At 41.7% G+C, this 20379-nt stretch overlaps 1 non-coding gene across 1 annotated transcript; it reads left to right on the top strand.

Moving 5' to 3' along the window:
* Positions 1 to 11403: 11403 nt before the first annotated feature.
* LOC119776990 lies at positions 11404 to 11522 on the top strand. The gene has a single exon (XR_005279856.1). It is a non-coding gene; the product is annotated as a U6atac minor spliceosomal RNA (small nuclear RNA).
* The last annotated feature ends 8857 nt before the right edge of the window (positions 11523 to 20379 follow it).

Genomic DNA, 20379 nt, shown 5'->3' with positions numbered 1-20379 from the left:
ATGCTACTATTTCAAGTACTTTTCTATATAGTTAACTGTATAGAAACATTCTAGATATATGCTCAAAAGAATATGAAGTTATGTTATACCCCTGACTAAAGGAATGTTTTAAACAGCTTAACAACTTGCTCATTTGCTTCACACAGGAATTATATCTCAAGACAGGAATATCTCATGTCTTAGGTATGAAGAAAAAGCATTTGGAAATGTTTGAAGTTTTATGTTGTCAGGTTTGAATTATTAGCTCATCTGTCTTAAGTTGTTATTACCTATTTTTTATATTGTCATGTATGTTGGTTTATGCAGCAACAGTCTTGAAGTGCTGAATAAAAGGTTATATTTAACCCTGTAGATAGAATCGATTTAGAAGCTAGCTTCCAGTTAATCTCTCTGCCAACCATTCAGTACGACACTTCCAATTTCCTACCTTTAGTATCTGTACTTGATTATTTTTTTTTTCTTTCTGTAACTGTTGCCTTTGATATTTAAAGTTGAACTTGTCAGCAAAATTTCTTACATTTTTTTTTAACGAGTTCATATTAATAGTCAAGAAAAGTTACTATTTTATCAACACTGTAACTCCTTTGAGATTATTATGTATGAAGGTATTGATTTGGCTGGTGTCTAGCAATATATCAAAGAGTACTCTAAGATTGATTGCCGTGATTGATTGTCTAAAGACACAACAGGAGCCACAATACTTCTGCTGTGTCTATAGATCTAAAGGAGAGGAAATTAAAGGAAAATTCCGGTTTTTAACACTTTTAGCCCCTTTTCTGTAGTGTCCAGGATGAAATCGAATGATCGACACCAAAATTTTGACAATTGGTCCTGTCTTGGCTATTTGGCTCATGCAGAATCCCCCCCTGGCTGCTTCAGAATGGCTTGCATAGTGCATGTTAGATAATGTCCTTAAAACAACCTTAAACGTTCTTTTTTTAAAATATGCTACTCACCGAGTCGTCAGCGCTGTTCATTGACGTTCCAAAAAAAGTTTCGTAAAGAAAAAACATTCCTGTAGTGTTTAATTTAGCATTTTGTAAATCCCATTGAGTTCTGTTGGAATAGTCAATATCCCTCCGACACCGGAAACGGAAAGGGGGCCTGTTTACGCTTAGTTGTAGTCTTTTCGCAAGGCCCAAGTGTTTCTGCTTCACTCTGTGTACTCCGACGTCGAGGTGCTAACGTCTCTGTTAAACACTTTAAAAAACTCTGAAAATGGAATACGAAAGGTGGATTCTTGAGGAGGACATATTGGACTTTGAGTTTGACGGTAGAGGATACCGTTTTGAACCGGAATATACTGAGGAGGAGTATATAGAGACATTGTCGCCAACTAGTGGTCTGGAGTGTGCAACGCTTCAGATTCGAACGGGAAGCGGAAGTTTATGAGCGGTTGTGATGTATTGGAAAAAATAGTTCTGGGATTTACAAAATGCTAAATAAAACGAGACAGGAACGGTTTTTCTTCACAAAACTTTTTTTGGAACGTCATTGAACAGCGCTGACGACCCGGTGAGTAGCATATTTTAAAAAAAGAACGTTTAAGGTTGTTTTAAGGACATTATCTGACATGCTCTATGCAAGCCATTCTGAAGCAGCCAGGGGGGGATTCTGCATGAGCCAAATAGCCGAGACAGGACCAATCGTCAAAATTTTGGTGTCGATCATTCGATTTCATCCTGGACACTACAGAAAAGGGGCTAAAAGTGTTAAAAACCGGAATTTTCCTTTAAGGGAATTGTATATAACAAGTTCTGTTATTAGGGCCGCACAGTGGCCCAGTGGGTAGCACTCCTGCTTTGCAGCAAGAGAGTTCCGGGTTCAATTTCCGACCCGGAGTCTTTAGCATGGAGTTTCCATGTTCTTCCTGTGCATGTATGGGTTCTCTCCGGATATTGTGTATTCCTCCCACAGTCCTAAAACTTACCTGTTTAAATTCTCCTTAGGTGTGAGTGTGTGTGTGAATGGTTGTTTGTCTCTGTTTTACATTGTGATAGACTGGCAATCTGTCCAGGCTGTACCCCGCCTCTCGCCCATTGACCCCAGCAGGGATAAGCATGACAGAAAAGGGATGGATGGATCGAAGTTATGAAAAAATTTATTTTATTTATGATGCACCTCTATGACACATGCATTAAGGAACTGATCGTGCCTATACTGCAATTATTATTGTATTAGCAGTTTTAATTGTTAATTCAGTTGACTAAAATCTAAAATATAAAGTAAAAAAAAATGACTAACACAAGAATGAATTTTGATAAATATGTTTTTTGTTTACAGTGCCCCATCAAGATTAACACTCAAATCATATGCTTCTATCCAACTGTCATTCGAATTTTGAGTGAATTAAAGGTTTTGCAGGAGAAAAAAAAAAAAGAAAAAAAAATAATATATCAGTTATGCACGCCTCAATAAACTGGTATTGAGAGTATTAACCAGGCTATACAAAGCATCATCAATAATTTGGGTATAGACACATGTGAATAGAAGTTTTTTTTGGTGAATACTTATTGTGCACAAAAATGAAACTGAAGAAACAATATGTCGTCCTCTGGAAAATGTTCTCATTTCCTGCAGAGTGCAACTCAGCCTTAAGTGAAGCTGCAGTCAAGCATTCCCCCAAATGCATTCACTCTCAAAATCTATTTTTGCTTTGCCAACATCTGTGTATCTACTGCAATAAACTATGTACAGTGTCTATACTAAGCTACCTGTGCAGCTTCAACAAAGAAAGAATGCAGCCTCTGGCAGCGTTATGAAGAGCAGTGTATTTGCCAACCCTCAACAGATTATTGGTTTCACAGTAGCTGCACAAAGTCAGAACAACGACTGCCTACACCCATGAATCACCTTCTTCTCTCTCAGTTCTGTCTTCAAGCATCTCCTCTCCTCATATTTTTTTCCTCTTATCTTTCACCTTTTCTTTCTCTTCTCTCACATAATTTTTTTTCCCTCTTGTCCAACCACCTCTTCTTTTTCCTTTCCTGCCGAGTCAAACCAGGCCATCGGGCCTTTGAGGACCTGAAAGTCATTTAACTCCTAGTAGATAATAAGTCTTAGAATATAGCTCTTCTCAGATAATAAGCTTTATCACTTGATTGCTCTGCACGCTCCCTACTGTCTCTAGATTCATGTCCGGGGACCTACTTGAGAGGATTTTACTCTTTCTTTCCGGGCAAGTCGAATGAACAGTGTGTGTGTATGGATCAGTAAAAGTGTGTGTGTGGATATGTCCATACACACTTGTGGGAACAAGCAAGTGCTGAAGAGGCAAAATAAAATAAAAAAAAATAAAGTGCTGTTTTGTGTGGAGTAGTTGTCCATTTGGTGAATAAAAACCTCATCAATGGGGTTGAATATCTGAGATATTAAACTGTTTACACTATCTCTGTTCAAATTTCACTCTGAATACCATATAGAGAAGAAATGTCTTTTGCTATTTTTAAGTTATCTTTTGCATTAACATTTTAGACTTGTGATTTCATGTTATTCCCTGTGCCTTATCTTGTCAGGATTTTTCTTGCTTGTCTTGTTACTAAGACTGGTTTCCTTTTTGAAATTGTGTAGAGTTAAAAATAGATTTCTGAGTGTTTGGCTGATTCGGTAGGTCTGCAAAGTGAAATGGAAAGAAAAAGCAACTGAAACCTAAAACCATTCAGAGTAAAATTGAGCCAACATTTAAATCCCCCTGAATTAAATGGAATAAGTCTGATACTTTACACATAGAGATTTGATTTTAATTTCATGCCTTGATTAATCAGTCGATCAGATCTTTGTTGTAGAACAGAACAAGGCCTCAGAAAGAAAAGTTTTTTTTTCAAATGAAAGCTATTTGTTTTTCTGCGTTAGCTTGGGGTTTTTACTTTGCTATGGACATGGGTCAGAAATCTAACTTCCAAGTCCAATCCTCGTTGTCATTTAAAGTGAAGGCTTAAAGTTATCCATTTGTAAATTCATCCACCCAACAATAGCCTACATATAGGCTATAACTTTGTAATACTTTCACAGAAAATATTACAAAGTGTTTTACAGACTGTAAATAAAATAATAACACCAATAAAAGCTAAATATAAAACAAAGACAGTAGGAGCAGGTCATACAACAATAAGCAGAATGCTTGAGTAAAAGCTTATCTTGATAAAAGTGTCTTAAGCTTTTTATTAAAGGAGTCAAGTAAGAGATTCAACAAAACAGAGAGACAGGGGCAGGGCGATACAAATAGTGGGGGTTTCTACCTGAAAGGACAGGTTGCCCTGAGATTTCAAGTCTTGGGGGCATTCAGGAGGACTGAATACTGCAGCCTTAAGAATAAGGGACTTACATTCAGTTGATGGATTTGGGGTGTGTGTGTGTGGGGGGGTGGGGGGTGGGGGGGGTTACCATAAAAGCGTAGTCATGACTAAAATTTATTCAAAATTTGACAGGTTGAGACATGTAGAGATGATAAAACTGTTGCTTAGGTGTTCCTGTTAACACCTAAGCATTCTGGACCAACTCCAGTAGTGGCAAAAGATTTGTTAAAACAGGTAAATACAGAATAACAATAAAATAGAGGAGAGGAAATAACAGCATGAATTATAATCTCCGGATCACCTTTAGATGAATTCTAGAAATGTTTATCAAATGATAACTTTCTACCAAGAGTCCTAAATATCCATTGACATTGATTGGTAAAATTGAACAAAAAGACTTCTGAGGCTAGGAAGAGAAGCTCAGAATTTCCAAGTGTGGTTTAATCCAAGGAACTCTCTGTTCAGTAACAAGGATCAAGGTTTCAGTCTTGCTAGAGTTAAACTGCAGGCAGGTTATGGAAAGCCAGTTCCTAATACAGGGACATAATTTAATTTTTTTTTTTTTACATGTGTTATTCAGTCACTGAAGAAACAATAGAACTCGATGTTATTATTATCATACAAACAGCAGGAAAAATTTTAAAATACAGGTAATATAGCTAAGGGGACTGATGTATAAAATCAAATTCATTACACAGAACGCATTATGTTTTAAAAAAAAAGTTATTCACACTGTTCAGCAGTGTTGATATAAAAAAAATATTTTTTTCTTTTACTTAAAGCTACAGTGTGTAATAATTACAGGGATATACAGTCAGAAATGTATTATATTATACATAACTATGTTATTTATCATCATCTACTAGCTCGGCCTCTTAACCTTAATATTTGCGTTGCCTTAGAATTCGTTATTTATAATTACATAGGAGCGGGTCTCGCAGCCATGGAGGCAGACATCTTTGCGCTACGGCAGCGCAGAGCCAACAAACTAGCGATTGCGAGATCGCCAAAACGTCACAACGATGTAGAAAAAATAACGGGTATATTTATTATCTTAAGTCTACATGAAATCTATACCCTACACAGACTAATGAAATACTATCTGTAAAATTATCTATGTAAACAAACCTCATCACTTGAGAAGGTAGGTGATGCGGACGTCGTGGAAGACATTTTGTCCCGTAACGCTCGCCGTACTGTTGGGGGGGAGAAGCGGTGGGGGGGAGATGTTCATGTTGCTGCAGTCTGCAGTCTGACCGCTAGATGTCGCTAAAAGTTACACACTGTAGCTTTAAAGTGGCAGCAAAAGGTGTATGACAGTCAAGGTCAATATTTGTATCATGACCAATGTAATACATAACATTAGAAAAAATAGTAAGTGAAATAATTTTGTGAGAATGTCTTATCATGAATATTGTTATGAAAGGTAGCTGACCTAAAATCACCAATATTCCTCATTATGCTATCCATTTTCTTACAGTTTTAAAAAAAATGTTTAATCCTTTTTCTGACTGTTATAAGAAAATGTTCAGCTGACTAATCACTTCATTGTTGTCATTTATTCAGAATAACACTACCTGTACCAATGGTATGGCAATTCTTCTAAGATATGAGCCTTTCTACCATGTCATATTTATTTCCCCAGATATAGAAAGTAAATGATTACTAATTCACAGAGATCATTTTGTGAAAAAAATTGATTTCTTAAGCATTTTTTTACTCCTTTGAAAATATTTCTGTGTTGCATACATTTTGTGCCACCAGAGGCATTTATTTAGTGTTTCCAGACAGTATATGGACAGTGACAGAGGAGGAGAAACAGGCCATGAGGCTGACACTTGAACCTAAAGCTAATGTATCAAGGAGTAACAGCCTCTACAGTAAATGATGAGCACCTTCTGTATTACTGCAGAGCATTATGTACCAGGTTAGATTTTTCTCAGTACTTTATTTTAACACTATGGTGCTACAATATGAAGAGGAATGTATTTGAAGGGTTTTTAAAGTCGTAGGGAAGCGGCTGTTCCAACAGTTGCAGTTCCGAATTCTCTCGAGTGGTGCCCGACTTTAGTGAATAAAGTGAATGCAATTGGTCGATTATCAAGGGGGCGGATTTGTTGTGGCAGAGAGTTTACAAGCTTTTTGGTTGTGGCTGGTTTGTCGGAAGCATCTTGCTAACCAGTTGGCAACTTAGTGCTAGTAGGTTCCCAATGGGAAATTACATTGGGACCAAGTAGCACTTAGCAACGAAACTGTCAAGGAATGCTATGGACAGGGAAAACATGCAAGAGGAGGAGAGTTTTATGTCGTAGGTCGTGGATGAGTGTCCTACTGTACTGTATGTCATCAATTTTTTTATTTTTGGGAGGAAAGTGGGGACAAAGATGTTGTGAAAGAGGAGAAGCTTTGTTTGGTGGACAAGGCTTAGAGCCGTACATGTTTGAGCCCTTGCCTCGCAACGCTGCCAGTTCTGTTAGCTCTACGCCTGCTGAAGACACAGACGTCCATCCCTGGGAGACTGGGACGTAACTCAATGGTAAAGTATATGATTCTGATTTCAACAGTTGCGTATATTAGCTGCGACATATGAATCAAAATGCTATGACCGAAAAAATTTGATTGACACATGACCGTTGATATATGATTGGCTGAATTTAGGTGTTCAAGCTCAGGTATAACTAACTGGCCTGCATAAAATAACGGAAAAACCCCCCACAGATTATAAGGCAGGATTTTTTTTTTTTAAATAGAAATTTTCAAACTTTTGGGACAATAGGGTCTGATAAAGAACACATTTATATACATGTTTAAGCCAGAATGATTTGAAATTCAAATATGGCTTCGCTACTACTTTAATTATCCTTATCATAAGGGCCAATAACTGTGTGTGGACTTTACTTCTTTACAGGAATTGTACTGTCTATTACCAAAAATATAAATAAAACTTGAGTATGGTTCCAGCTAAGAAAATTTATATGAAACAATATCTAAAATATCTTATCATTATAAAGAATATCTCAACATTATTTTGACAGTATAAGAGATAATCCGCAAAAAGAAAAAAAAGGACATAGTTACTGTTGTAGTTGTAGCTTTTCTATATGCTGCCAGAGAGTAAGCGGTAAAATATCTATATCAGTGTAGCAATATCTTCCAAACACCCACTCCAGATATGATGCAGGATGTTGAGAGCAAAGCCGTAGAGGACAGGATTGTGAATGTTCTCACTGCTTCCTAGGCTATTTGTAGAAATGTCAGCTGTCATCAGAAACATCAGCAAAGAGACAAGCGCTGTTCACAACTGTGGTAGGTTGTGGTGTGGAATGAAGGGAAATGTTGAGCTGGGATAAAATCATTCAGTATCACCGGCTTTGTTCATCATTTTGATCACTAGGCAGAGATACTGTTAAGCCAATAAGCTTTTAGAAAATATATAAGCAGATGATCTAAAATAGCTGAGAAGTAGAACAGCTTAAATATCTCTTTTCAGAATAGGATGCATTACAAAACACTGCATCCACCGTCTCCAACATTAAAAATAGCCACATATACAGTAATACAAGTAGCAATATGCAGCTAAAAGCAGGCTGATAAACTGTGCGAATGTGCAGAAAAGCAGAAGGTAGCACATGCATATTTGCATTTGTAACGAAAGCAAAACGAAATGTTTTCAACACATGAATATATGTGCATCATCGTTTGCCTAAACGCTACATATTTCACCTCCAGATGATGATTCAGCAGTTCAAAGATGCATAAATGCTTATATTTCTAGCCCATTGCCAGAAAATAACAGGTTGTTTAAGCAGAGCACAAAGAGATAAAAAAATAAATTGCAACATGCAATGTTCCTTTTGAGGTGTCTCCAACATATCTCCATATCTTTCACTTTAAATGTCCTTATTATATGGGAGAACGTGATGTGGGCTACAACCACAATCTCTAATATAATCCTGATGAAGACTCTTAGATTGAAAACAAGAAGGTTTGAAATTATTGCTAATGGATATTAACCTTGTTTTAGGTTTAACCTTATACTGCAAAAGAAAAAAAAAACAGATAAAGAATCAGAAGTAGAAGACAAAATAATAAGTTTGGCAAATAATGAAAAATTTTAAATTCAATAAGTTTTGTCATCAGCTGTAAAATATTGAGATGCCAAAATATTCTTAGAAATGCTCAATATGTGTTTTCCAGTAAGCTAGTGGGATCACTCCCAATGAATATTCAAGGTCTGAAAGTGACATGTATTTGTTTATGTCTATTAAGTGTCGCTGACGTAACCGGAACTACTCCCCTCTGAAGACACATCCCTCTGGCTGAGGTTTTAAAAGGTAACTTCCTGTTCAGCGTCCAATTTGCCGGTGGTCCTCGACTGCCAAAGGCTAGATACTAAAGCATTTCGCTGAAGGCTATGCTAAGTAGTGACCAAATCCCTCTTGAGAAGTCTGCGCTCATTGGACAGAGTCAGACTGCCTTTTTCCTGTGATTCAGAAGGTGCTAAACGCAGTGTTTTTATTCTTCCTGCAAATCAAATGGATTTCAACGCAGTGTTCCCTGAAGCCTGCTGCAGCAGAGACAGAGAAGAACTAATCCAGCTCTGCTAACCTGAACCTAACCGCAGAACAATGGGGACCCAAACACTGTTAGCAGAAGGAGCCTATACAGGCCGCCAGACCCGTGACTGCCTGAGACGGAGAGACGGAGTAGCACTGAGGAGGGGCTGCTAAAGGCTGCTGCTTCAAGCTACCCACCGTAGATACGTAAAAGGGAGACGTCCCGTGCCACCGTGAGTTATAAAATTAACCCCCTTGCAAAATCGCCTCTTATTATTGCATTTGATTGATCCAAATCTCTCTGAGCTGCTGTTGGACTGAAGACGGGGCCTGCAGAAAACCAGACCGAAGGCCTTCACTCCACTGAACCAAAACAGTAACATCATCCTTCCCCCTCTTTTCCATCTGATGCTTAATAAGTATTCTGCTTGGGTGAACAAGGTAGAATAGGTAGTCGTGTTGGTGTTTTATTTGAAATAAGCTTTCTGATTCACCTGCTGATGGTTTTAAGAGTTTAACTGAATGCTAATACTCACTACATAGCAATGGCGGCTGGTGGAGTTTTCTCCAGGGGGGGCTATAAATTCAAAATAGACATATACCAAAAACCAATCAAACATATACTAAGTTATAACACCAATATATTCATATGAATGCAAACAACAAAAAACATTATAAAAACACTTTAAAAAAATATTAATTCCACAAACAGATGTACCTTTTGTACATAAATGTTGCTCTTCTGAGGCTTTGTGAATACAAATCTGTGTTTTGGTCCTGGTCCATTATTGTTTCACAGAAAATAAGCATCAGTTTAATAATGGAGAAGCTATTTATATATTTTTCAATATATAAAAAGTATTTATTTTCTGAGCATGTGTATAAGGGAAACTATGGAAATAACAAGTGCCTAGAAAAAGTACAAAATATCATAATATTTTCCATGTGAATCCCAGATTGTTCATGTTTCTTTGCATTTTCTTTGTGGCGGGAGGTGGTTAGCACACTTTCAAATGCATTAAGCCTTAAACTTTGAACATCCCTCAGACTTTGAACTGAGTTTTAAATCCCTATTTCCCTTTTATTTCTTTATTTTGGTTAGTTATTAGATATAATACTGTGTGATTGTAGCCAATAAAGGTACCATTGTAACTTAACCCGCAGTGTTTTGTATTTTATTTTACTCAGTGAACGATTTATCACTCTGGCTGGATTCACTCTTCATCAGTAGCTTCCGAGTGAACAGAAACACATTTAGTTGATAGGTGTTTAATAATATTGCTACGAGCCATAGCCTAAATGACTAAATTGGTGAAAGACAACTGAATTTTTAACAGCGGGATTCAGGGGTCCAATCTTTTTAGTAAGAGGCTAAAAAACCTGGTCAGTAAGCAAATTAGAGTTGTAATCTTTCAACTGATAATAATTAATTATTTTTACCGTGGATTTGAATGACCTAGTAATTAACTATAAGTTCCAGTTCTAGTTATTTACTATATTCATAATCTTCTGGTAAAAACACACAACATTTGCTTTAGTCAGAGTGCCCAAAACAGGGGGACAAATCACCTCAACAGAGGTTAGAGGAGATAGCATTCTGAGCTCAGACAGAAGCAGTGGGGAATCAATGACAAAGAGAGCACTTTAATAGGTGGCCAGCCATACCCGCTTTTAGAGCTAAGGAACCAAAGCAGTAGATTTGTTGAAGTCCTCTGGGCAGAAAGTGCAAGGGAGGGGATAGGTTACAGTTGATCACAGCTAGACCATAAGGGCTAAGAGCAGAGAGTTGAAGGAGCCCAGTGAAAGATCAAATAAGTATTTGGAAAACAGAATGCGGAAGGTACGGGAGAGGCAACTGCTGGCCAAGAGCAGGCAAGCAGAAGCCTGCCTGGGAGAGTGAGCAGGGAAGGGCCAAAGCTAGCCGAGACTAGGCTTTAGTGTCTACCTGTTGGATGTTGAACAATGACAGCGGTGGATCACAGGAGCCTGCAAGGCAAACAGAGGTAGAGCCATGAAACAGTCCTAGAGCTAGATTAAAAAAAGCTTTTGTAATAGCGCCCTACAAACTCCTTAAGAGAATTCCCACATCATCCTTTGTCAAAATTATTTTCTCTATTGTTTGTTTTGATTGAAAAAAAGCTTATCTCTGCAGCCTCCTTCACTAAAACAGTCATGAAACTGTCTCATCTCCTATAATTTTGAGACCTAATAACACAATGTCAATGTACATGAGAAAACAGTTGAAAAATTTGCTGTTATCGCCTATTGGCAATCAGCAAATACTGATTTTTGTCATCAGTGATTAACTGTCAAAATCCTGATCGGTGCATTTCCAGGTTTACCATTTGATCAATTTTGATCAGAGATTTTAAATGGCTTTCTTAGCACTTATAACCTCAGTTGCGATTACGTTTTTAAGGCTCCATTACTTGAGCATTTTCAAAATACTGACATTCAAAGAAAGAGCATTACGCTTTTGCACCCTAGTTTTTAAGCTTTTGATTTTGCAACATGAGCAGTAACTGCAATAGTATTTAACACAGACACCACACCTATTCACAAAGAGAAGGTTACCACTACCCTTGTGAAGGTTTGAATTGGTCCTTGTGGCAACACATAAACAGTTAAGGCAATGCCATCTAATTTGTGGTAGCTCTAACCATACTTTTTTTAATACTTCTCTTTGCAAGCCTGTTCTCGTTTGATTACAAAAACTAAATGAGATCAGGCTTGGTTAGTGGATGAATGGGAGACCACCTTGGATTAGCAGGTGGTCTAAGCGTTATTTCTACTGCTGACCTGTCCAGGGTGTGCCTCGTTTTTCGCCCATAGACTACTAGTGATAGCCACCAGTCCCACTGTGACCCTGATGGATAAAGCGGGAGAAGATGGATGGATGTAATGCCCACAAATCTATCTGCCTAATTGAAGCAAGAGGCTGCAGAAACTTTAAACTGCCACTGTTTTAACTTTCTTTAAAGATAATTGTGCTGCAAATGTAATACTTGCTTCTATATATAAGATGTAAATGTTAGGAGATTCACATTTAGCCATCTTACATCGAAAAGTGTAGGATCCAACCATAAAAATCTAGGGGTAAAATATTACACAGTCACAATGCTATATAAACGAAATACAGGTTCAAAGAAGAGTCAAATAAGTCATTATAGAACGCTTTCAGCAGTGCTAAGTGTAGGAGTTGGCAGTGGTTTCTGTAAACAGTGTGGGCATGCACAGGAGTAATAGTGAGTGTAAAGCGGCCACATAATGCAGCCTGCAAGTTGAATTTCACCAGTTGTTGCTGTAGCTGATAAGCTGCTGCTGAGGCATAAATGAAACAGCTAATGCTGATGCAACTCAGAAATCTGAATGCAACACCCTTTCAGTTATGAAGTGCTAATGACAATTCTAAAATGTCTAAACCACTCCTACATGCACACACATAATCGCTGAAAACAGTACAAAAAAATATTCAGAACCTCTTTCAAAAATTTATGGCTGCCTTTATTTGACTTGGAGACTGGAAGAGAGCATGGGCCTGGCTTGGAGCACTGTAGTTAAGCAAATACTCCCTTTAGAGAGTTGAAGAGAGGAAGAGAAACGGATGAAAGCAGAAAAGGAATGATAACTGGAGAAAAAAAGAGTATAAAATGAAACACAGGGTAACAGAGAAATGGAAAGCAGAGACAGAGAGGGAGATGCAAGAAAAGGATGGAGGGATAGAGGTAGCTCAGGGAAGCAGAGCAGGGAGACGTGACCCAGATTGGGAGCCTAACAGGAGCAGCAGCTGAGTGAGCCGGTGAATCTTTAATAGCTGAAACCACTTGCACGCAGATACACACATACAAACACATGCACAGATCCACGACCGCCCCCCACACATACGCTGTTGACTGTGACTCTTGTTGCTCGAGTTAAACTCAAGCCTGTTGAATCACTTTATGTATGAAGAACACAAACAGAGTCCAGTCATGCAGTGGTTTTACTGGTGATACTAGTGAGTAAGGCTAGAAACTAAGGACATGTTTTTTGGTTTTTTTTTTAAGCTGTATTACATTAGGTGCTCATTGAGAAAAAAAAAAAAACTTTTGTCCAGCATCTTTTGTACAAACAAAATTAAACAGATCAAAATTTAACAAACTTTAATTTACATATACACTTGAATTGATATACAGTATGCAACAAGAGCAGGGAATTTTCCATTTATCCAAAACACGTGAAAAAATTGCTCTGCTTCAGTTTTTAGGGGGGATCAAACAACAATTAGGAAAGGAATTGGGTGTCATATAATTAAGTGTGATGCAAAAAAAAAAAAATATGTTAATCCTTGATCAGTAATATTCATTTCTAATAAGACATTCACCAAAACTAAGGAATTTCCACCAGTGGATGTTCAGCAGACATTGTCATGGCAACATTCAGCTGAGTTGTGTTAATAGTTGACATGTAGTTTGCCATATTACTTACTCCTCAATCAGTGGTGTAAAACTCATATTCTTGTGGGCCATTGTCCAGCATATTTTAGATGCCTTACACCTGAATCAAATGGCTATGCTGTGCTGAACCAGAGACACATCACAAAGTGTAGGAAATGAGGCCTCCTGGACTGGAGATAAATAAATGTGATTTTAAACCACAGTTTTATTTTAAGAAAAGATATAGACAGGCATTATGTACATTCTATGGATTAATGCAATGATCTGGATATAATAGCCATTGCTTAGAAAATCAGGATCCAAAAAACGTCAATAAAAAAGCTTTTTTAAGGCTTCTCCTGTTGCATAAACATGTGCCACAGCTTAATTGCTTTTTTTTAACCCTTTGAACACCTCAGCCTATCTGAAATTACAGACAAGGAGTTCAACACCAGTTGCCAAATCTGAACCTTGGTTTTTTCATACAGCCTCTGAAAAACAGAACTTATCTTCCACCGTCCTCACGTGGAGACAGTGGCGCTGGATGCAGGAGTTTGCCCTGTAACCAAAGGGTCATCAGTAAGGCTTTCAATTTTTTTGAGTCCTTTGGAAAGACACCTCATGCCTACTGATGCTGGTCAGAGGGTCTGATGGTGCCTGTGTACAGCAGCCTCGCTTTTGTCAGGGGTTAAAACCAGGGGTTAAGGTAAGGTGGAACAATCTGGTACCGTGTACCTGTAAAGGCTTTAGTGCCGTATTCAGTTCCAGGAAGACCTACTGCCTGCTATTAAGTCACTATATTCAGTGTGCAGTTAGCAATCTAAACATCCAATGAGATGAGTGTAAAGTGTTGAAATCTCATCTTTAAGACAACGTTGCTTGCCTCGATTTCGTGGCTATCATAAGTGTATTTTGATGCCCCTGGGAGACATAACCAGGGGCATTTAACCCCTTACCTCCCACATTTTTAAAGCTTGTGAACAGATGTATTGCATACCGAAATGCCATTGGTCAGTGAAATAATACAAATCCCACATGCTCATTTGAAAGCTGAGAGCTTCTGCTTTCTCTATATCTTTACAAACTCTGTACGTTCTACTCAACTTGAGCTATGTAATTCAACAAGTCGCAAAAAATAAAAATTTCCCTTGCATAGAAATAAGCAATGTTTAGATTAGATTGCTTCAGAAAAAGCAACGTTTAGATAAGATTGATTCGGATAGAGCATCTCTTATGCTAACTCTTACCCATACCTTCGAACCCCCTCTATTACTCTTTCAATCTCTTTGCTGTCACCACTGATTCTGACTAGGGATTGTCCTCTAACCTATTGAGATATTGATGATAACTGTTACTTTGTGTCTACTTTGTGAGTCGCTTTAGATACTGTACAGTATAAGCAATTGGTATAAATCATATTGACCTCTCCAACTCACTATGTGGTAATGTGGCCTTTTTGTTTAGTTGCATGTTTTCTAATTTTGGATTTTCTTTATTTTTGAACTTGTTTGCTTGTTTCAATTTTGTGTATTGCATGTTTTTTGGGGATTTTGTTTGGAGGCCACATTGACACTCACACCTGGACACGCCCACAGCAACGGCACAGGTGTTCCCCATCAACCAGGCAGCGTGCTGACTGGGACGCTGATTTAAAAAGGCAGCTGTTTGGTTGGGGAGACAGACACCGGACATGGGAAGGCCGATCATGGAGGAAGCCGGACGGAGCGGGTGAGAGGGAAGCAGCGGGAGAGGTTTGGGGACGCACGCCGGAGCGAGGTGCAGGGACGCGCACCGGAGAGACGCGCACCGGAGAGGCGCGCACCGGAGAGACGCGCACCGGAGCGAGGTGCAGGGACGGAGCGAGGTGCAGAGACGCACACCGGAGCGAGGTGCAGGGACGCGCACCGGAGCGAGGTGCAGAGACGCACGCTGGAGCGGGGTGCAGAGAGGCCCGTCATGGAGCGAGGCGCAGAGGCACGCTGGGGAGAGGCGCGTGTTGGAGGAGACCTCGCAGGCCAGCTACGCTGGAGAGGCCCACATGCGCAGCGTGCCGGAACGAGGACCCAGCGCTGGGGTGGATGCGCGTGTTGAAGGCGACCTCGCTAAGGCCAGCTATGCTGGAGAGGCCCACATGCGCAGCGTGCCGGAACGCGGATCCAGCGCTGGGGTGGATGGTGCCCTCCATTATACCCGCCAAGTGCGCGTCTTTTAACAGACTTGCCCATTGACTCTGCTGCTCTTCACCATCCGTATTTTTATCTTTCTTTTTAACCCTTTTCCTTTTAACTTATCTTTTTATCTCTTTTTTATTGGATTTTAATCCATTAAACTTTTTGAGGCCCTGCTCACAATCGCCGCAGTCTGTCCGGTTTTTTTTTTTTTTTAAGATGATCGCACCTCTCGGGTGCCACAGATTCTGGCGTTTTGCTTTCTAGGATTGCGGGGTTGTGAGCAATGTTTTAACGGATTTTATTTTATTTATTTTTTTAAGATCAGATGGGAAGGTGCTCTCCCATAAGACTATGGATCGGCCGGGACGGGCCTTGTTAAAGTGTGGGGGGATGTGGTAATGTGGCCTTTTTGTTTAGGTGCATGTTTTCTAAGTTTGGATTTTCTTTATTTTGAACTTGTTTGCTTGTTTCAATTTTGTGTATTGCATGTTTTTTTGGGATTTTGTTTGGAGGCCACATTGCCACTCACACCTGGACACGCCCACAGCAACGGCACAGGTGTTCCCCATCAACCAGGCAGCGTGCTGACTGGGACGCTGATTTAAAAAGGCAGCTGTTTGGTTGGGGAGACAGACACCGGACATGGGAAGGCCGATCATGGAGGAAGCCGGACGGAGCGGGTGAGAGGGAAGCAGCGGGAGAGGTTTGGGGACGCACGCCGGAGCGAGGTGCAGGGACGCGCACCGGAGAGACGCGCACCGGAGAGACGCACGCCGGAGAGACGCGCACCGGAGAGGCGCGCACCGGAGAGACGCGCACCGGAGCGAGGTGCAGGGACGGAGCGAGGTGCAGAGACACGCGCCGGAGCGAGGTGCAGGGACGCGCACCGGAGCGAGGTGCAGAGACGCACGCCGGAGCGAGGTGCAGGGACGCGCACTGGAGCGGGGTGCAGAGACGCACGCTGGAGCGGGGTGCAGAGAGGCCCGTCATGGAGTGAGGCGCAGAGGCACGCTGGCGAGAGGCGCGTGTTGGAGGAGACCTCGCAGGCCAGCTACGCTGGAGAGGCCCACATGCGCAGCGTGCCGGAACGAGGACCCAGCGCTGGGGTGGATGCGCGTGTTGAAGGCGACCTCGCTAAGGCCAGCTATGCTGGAGAGGCCCACATGCGCAGCGTGCCGGAACGAGGATCCAGCGCTGGGGTGGATGGTGCCCTCCATTATACCCGCCAAGTGCGCGTCTTTTAACAGACTTGCCCATTGACTCTGCTGCTCTTCACCATCCGTATTTTTATCTTTCTTTTTAACCCTTTTCCTTTTAACTTATCTTTTTATCTCTTTTTTATTGGATTTTAATCCATTAAACTTTTTAAGGCCCTGCTCACAATCGCCGCAGTCTGTCCGTTTTTTTTTTTTTTTTAAGATGATCGCACCTCTCGGGTGCCACAGATTCTGGCGTTTTGCTTTCTAGGATTGCGGGGTTGTGAGCAATGTTTTAACGGATTTTATTTTATTTATTTTTTTAAGATCAGATGGGAAGGTGCTCTCCCATAAGACTATGGATCGGCCGGGACGGGCCTTGTTAAAGTGTGGGGGGATGTGGTAATGTGGCCTTTTTGTTTAGTTGCATGTTTTCTAATTTTGGATTTTCTTTATTTTGAACTTGTTTGCTTGTTTCAATTTTGTGTATTGCATGTTTTTTTGGGATTTTGTTTGGAGGCCACATTGCCACTCACACCTGGACACGTCCACAGCAACGGCACAGGTGTTCCCCATCAACCAGGCAGCGTGCTGACTGGGACGCTGATTTAAAAAGGCAGCTGTTTGGTTGGGGAGACAGACACCGGACATGGGAAGGCCGATCATGGAGGAAGCCGGACGGAGCGGGTGAGAGGGAAGCAGCGGGAGAGGTTTGGGGACGCACGCCGGAGCGAGGTGCAGGGACGCGCACCGGAGAGACGCGCACCGGCGAGACGCACGCCGGAGAGACGCGCACCGGAGAGGCGCGCACCGGAGAGACGCGCACCGGAGCGAGGTGCAGGGACGGAGCGAGGTGCAGAGACACGCGCCGGAGCGAGGTGCAGGGACGCGCACCGGAGCGAGGTGCAGAGACGCACGCCGGAGCGAGGTGCAGGGACGCGCACTGGAGCGGGGTGCAGAGACGCACGCTGGAGCGGGGTGCAGAGAGGCCCGTCATGGAGTGAGGCGCAGAGGCACGCTGGCGAGAGGCGCGTGTTGGAGGAGACCTCGCAGGCCAGCTACGCTGGAGAGGCCCACATGCGCAGCATGCTGGAACGAAGACCCAGCGCTGGGGTGGATGCGCGTGTTGGAGGCGACCTCGCTAAGGCCAGCTACGCTGGAGAGGCCCACACGCGCAGCGTGCCGGAATGAGGATCCAGCGCTGGGGTGGACGGTGCCCTCCATTATACCCGCCAAGTGCGCGTCTTTTAACAGACTTGCCCATTGACTCTGCTGCTCTTCACCATCTGTATTTTTATCTTTCTTTTTAACCCTTTTCCTTTTAACTTATCTTTTTATCTCTTTTTTATTGGATTTTAATCCATTAAACTTTTTGAGGCCCTGCTCACAATCGCCGCAGTCTGTCTGTTTTTTTTTTTTTTAAGATGATCGCACCTCTCGGGTGCCACAACTACACTTGTTGTTCATGTTTCAAAAAACAACTGTTTAAGATTTTAAACCTCTACTGATGCACAATATCAAACTGTGACCTTCTTTTGTATATCTATGCTTTCTATTTGAAAATTATAATTGAAATACATTTACATATAACCAGTGTCTGATGCTTCAGCTACTTATGTCATAAAGGACAATTTTCAGGACAATTTGGTGCTAGCCAGAGTGTCTGAGATGCAGGAAAAAGCAGCAGAACAAGAAGGCATCCTGACAGAATTTACACCCATAGAGTTGCTTACTGGATCTCAGTTCCACTCAAACTAGTTGCAGAGGTAGTGATGTTTTGCTTTTGTGGATAGGAATGATTAGTTTTCATACTCCATCATTCAATTAATGGGTTTGATGATATGAAATAGATTCCAAATAAGCTAAAATAAACTATCAATAAAGCTATGCATTGTATTATTTTATACATCTGGCTGATCAAGGTCAAAGTGCTTTTCATTCTACCCAAAGCATGTTGGAACAAGACAGGAATAAGTTAAGACATAAAGAGGAAGAAAGTAGAAAAAAGGCTTCGCTCTCTCGGGTAAAGGTGCGCTAACTAATTAAGAGAAACAATCTCACATCCTAACAACATATTAATTATTGCAATGACAAAATTTGTTTTGATGTGTCCAACCAATCTTTTGGTTAAAATAACCAATCTAATCTAATTTGCTAGTCTTTTTAACCAATCTATGTGTATAAAAGTTAAAAAGAGTACAAATTGGTCACTTTGACCAAAATATTGGTCAATTGGTGTAACATCATTGAAATCCAGGACCAGCGCTTGAACCACCAATCCTTTGGCTGCAAGCCTACATCCAACACTAGTGTCTACTAATGCTTCTTGGAATTTACTAATATAAAAAATAAAATAAAATTGGAATGCTATACATTTACACATCACTGTAAATGTTCTCTAGGTCCATAACTATTACACACTACACTAGCAAACCGTCAGTCACCATTTTTATTGGTTGTTGGGTTTATAAGTTAAATTGGTTCCGGTGCCGGAACGAGGACCCAGCGCTGGGGTGGATGCGCGTGTTGAAGGCGACCTCGCTAAGGCCAGCTATGCTGGAGAGGCCCACATGCGCAGCGTGCCGGAACGAGGATCCAGCGCTGGGGTGGATGGTGCCCTCCATTATACCCGCCAAGTGCGCGTCTTTTAACAGACTTGCCCATTGACTCTGCTGCTCTTCACCATCCGTATTTTTATCTTTCTTTTTAACCCTTTTCCTTTTAACTTATCTTTTTATCTCTTTTTTATTGGATTTTAATCCATTAAACTTTTTAAGGCCCTGCTCACAATCGCCGCAGTCTGTCCGTTTTTTTTTTTTTTTTAAGATGATCGCACCTCTCGGGTGCCACAGATTCTGGCGTTTTGCTTTCTAGGATTGCGGGGTTGTGAGCAATGTTTTAACGGATTTTATTTTATTTATTTTTTTAAGATCAGATGGGAAGGTGCTCTCCCATAAGACTATGGATCGGCCGGGACGGGCCTTGTTAAAGTGTGGGGGGATGTGGTAATGTGGCCTTTTTGTTTAGTTGCATGTTTTCTAATTTTGGATTTTCTTTATTTTGAACTTGTTTGCTTGTTTCAATTTTGTGTATTGCATGTTTTTTTGGGATTTTGTTTGGAGGCCACATTGCCACTCACACCTGGACACGTCCACAGCAACGGCACAGGTGTTCCCCATCAACCAGGCAGCGTGCTGACTGGGACGCTGATTTAAAAAGGCAGCTGTTTGGTTGGGGAGACAGACACCGGACATGGGAAGGCCGATCATGGAGGAAGCCGGACGGAGCGGGTGAGAGGGAAGCAGCGGGAGAGGTTTGGGGACGCACGCCGGAGCGAGGTGCAGGGACGCGCACCGGAGAGACGCGCACCGGCGAGACGCACGCCGGAGAGACGCGCACCGGAGAGGCGCGCACCGGAGAGACGCGCACCGGAGCGAGGTGCAGGGACGGAGCGAGGTGCAGAGACACGCGCCGGAGCGAGGTGCAGGGACGCGCACCGGAGCGAGGTGCAGAGACGCACGCCGGAGCGAGGTGCAGGGACGCGCACTGGAGCGGGGTGCAGAGACGCACGCTGGAGCGGGGTGCAGAGAGGCCCGTCATGGAGTGAGGCGCAGAGGCACGCTGGCGAGAGGCGCGTGTTGGAGGAGACCTCGCAGGCCAGCTACGCTGGAGAGGCCCACATGCGCAGCATGCTGGAACGAAGACCCAGCGCTGGGGTGGATGCGCGTGTTGGAGGCGACCTCGCT

The sequence above is a fragment of the Cyprinodon tularosa genome, unplaced genomic scaffold, assembly GCF_016077235.1.
Source record: "Cyprinodon tularosa strain WSP-4 unplaced genomic scaffold, ASM1607723v1 ctg974, whole genome shotgun sequence".
Classification (NCBI taxonomy): domain Eukaryota; kingdom Metazoa; phylum Chordata; class Actinopteri; order Cyprinodontiformes; family Cyprinodontidae; genus Cyprinodon; species Cyprinodon tularosa.
Note: the sequence above shows the minus strand (reverse complement) of the source record. Positions and strands in the feature narration are given on the sequence as shown.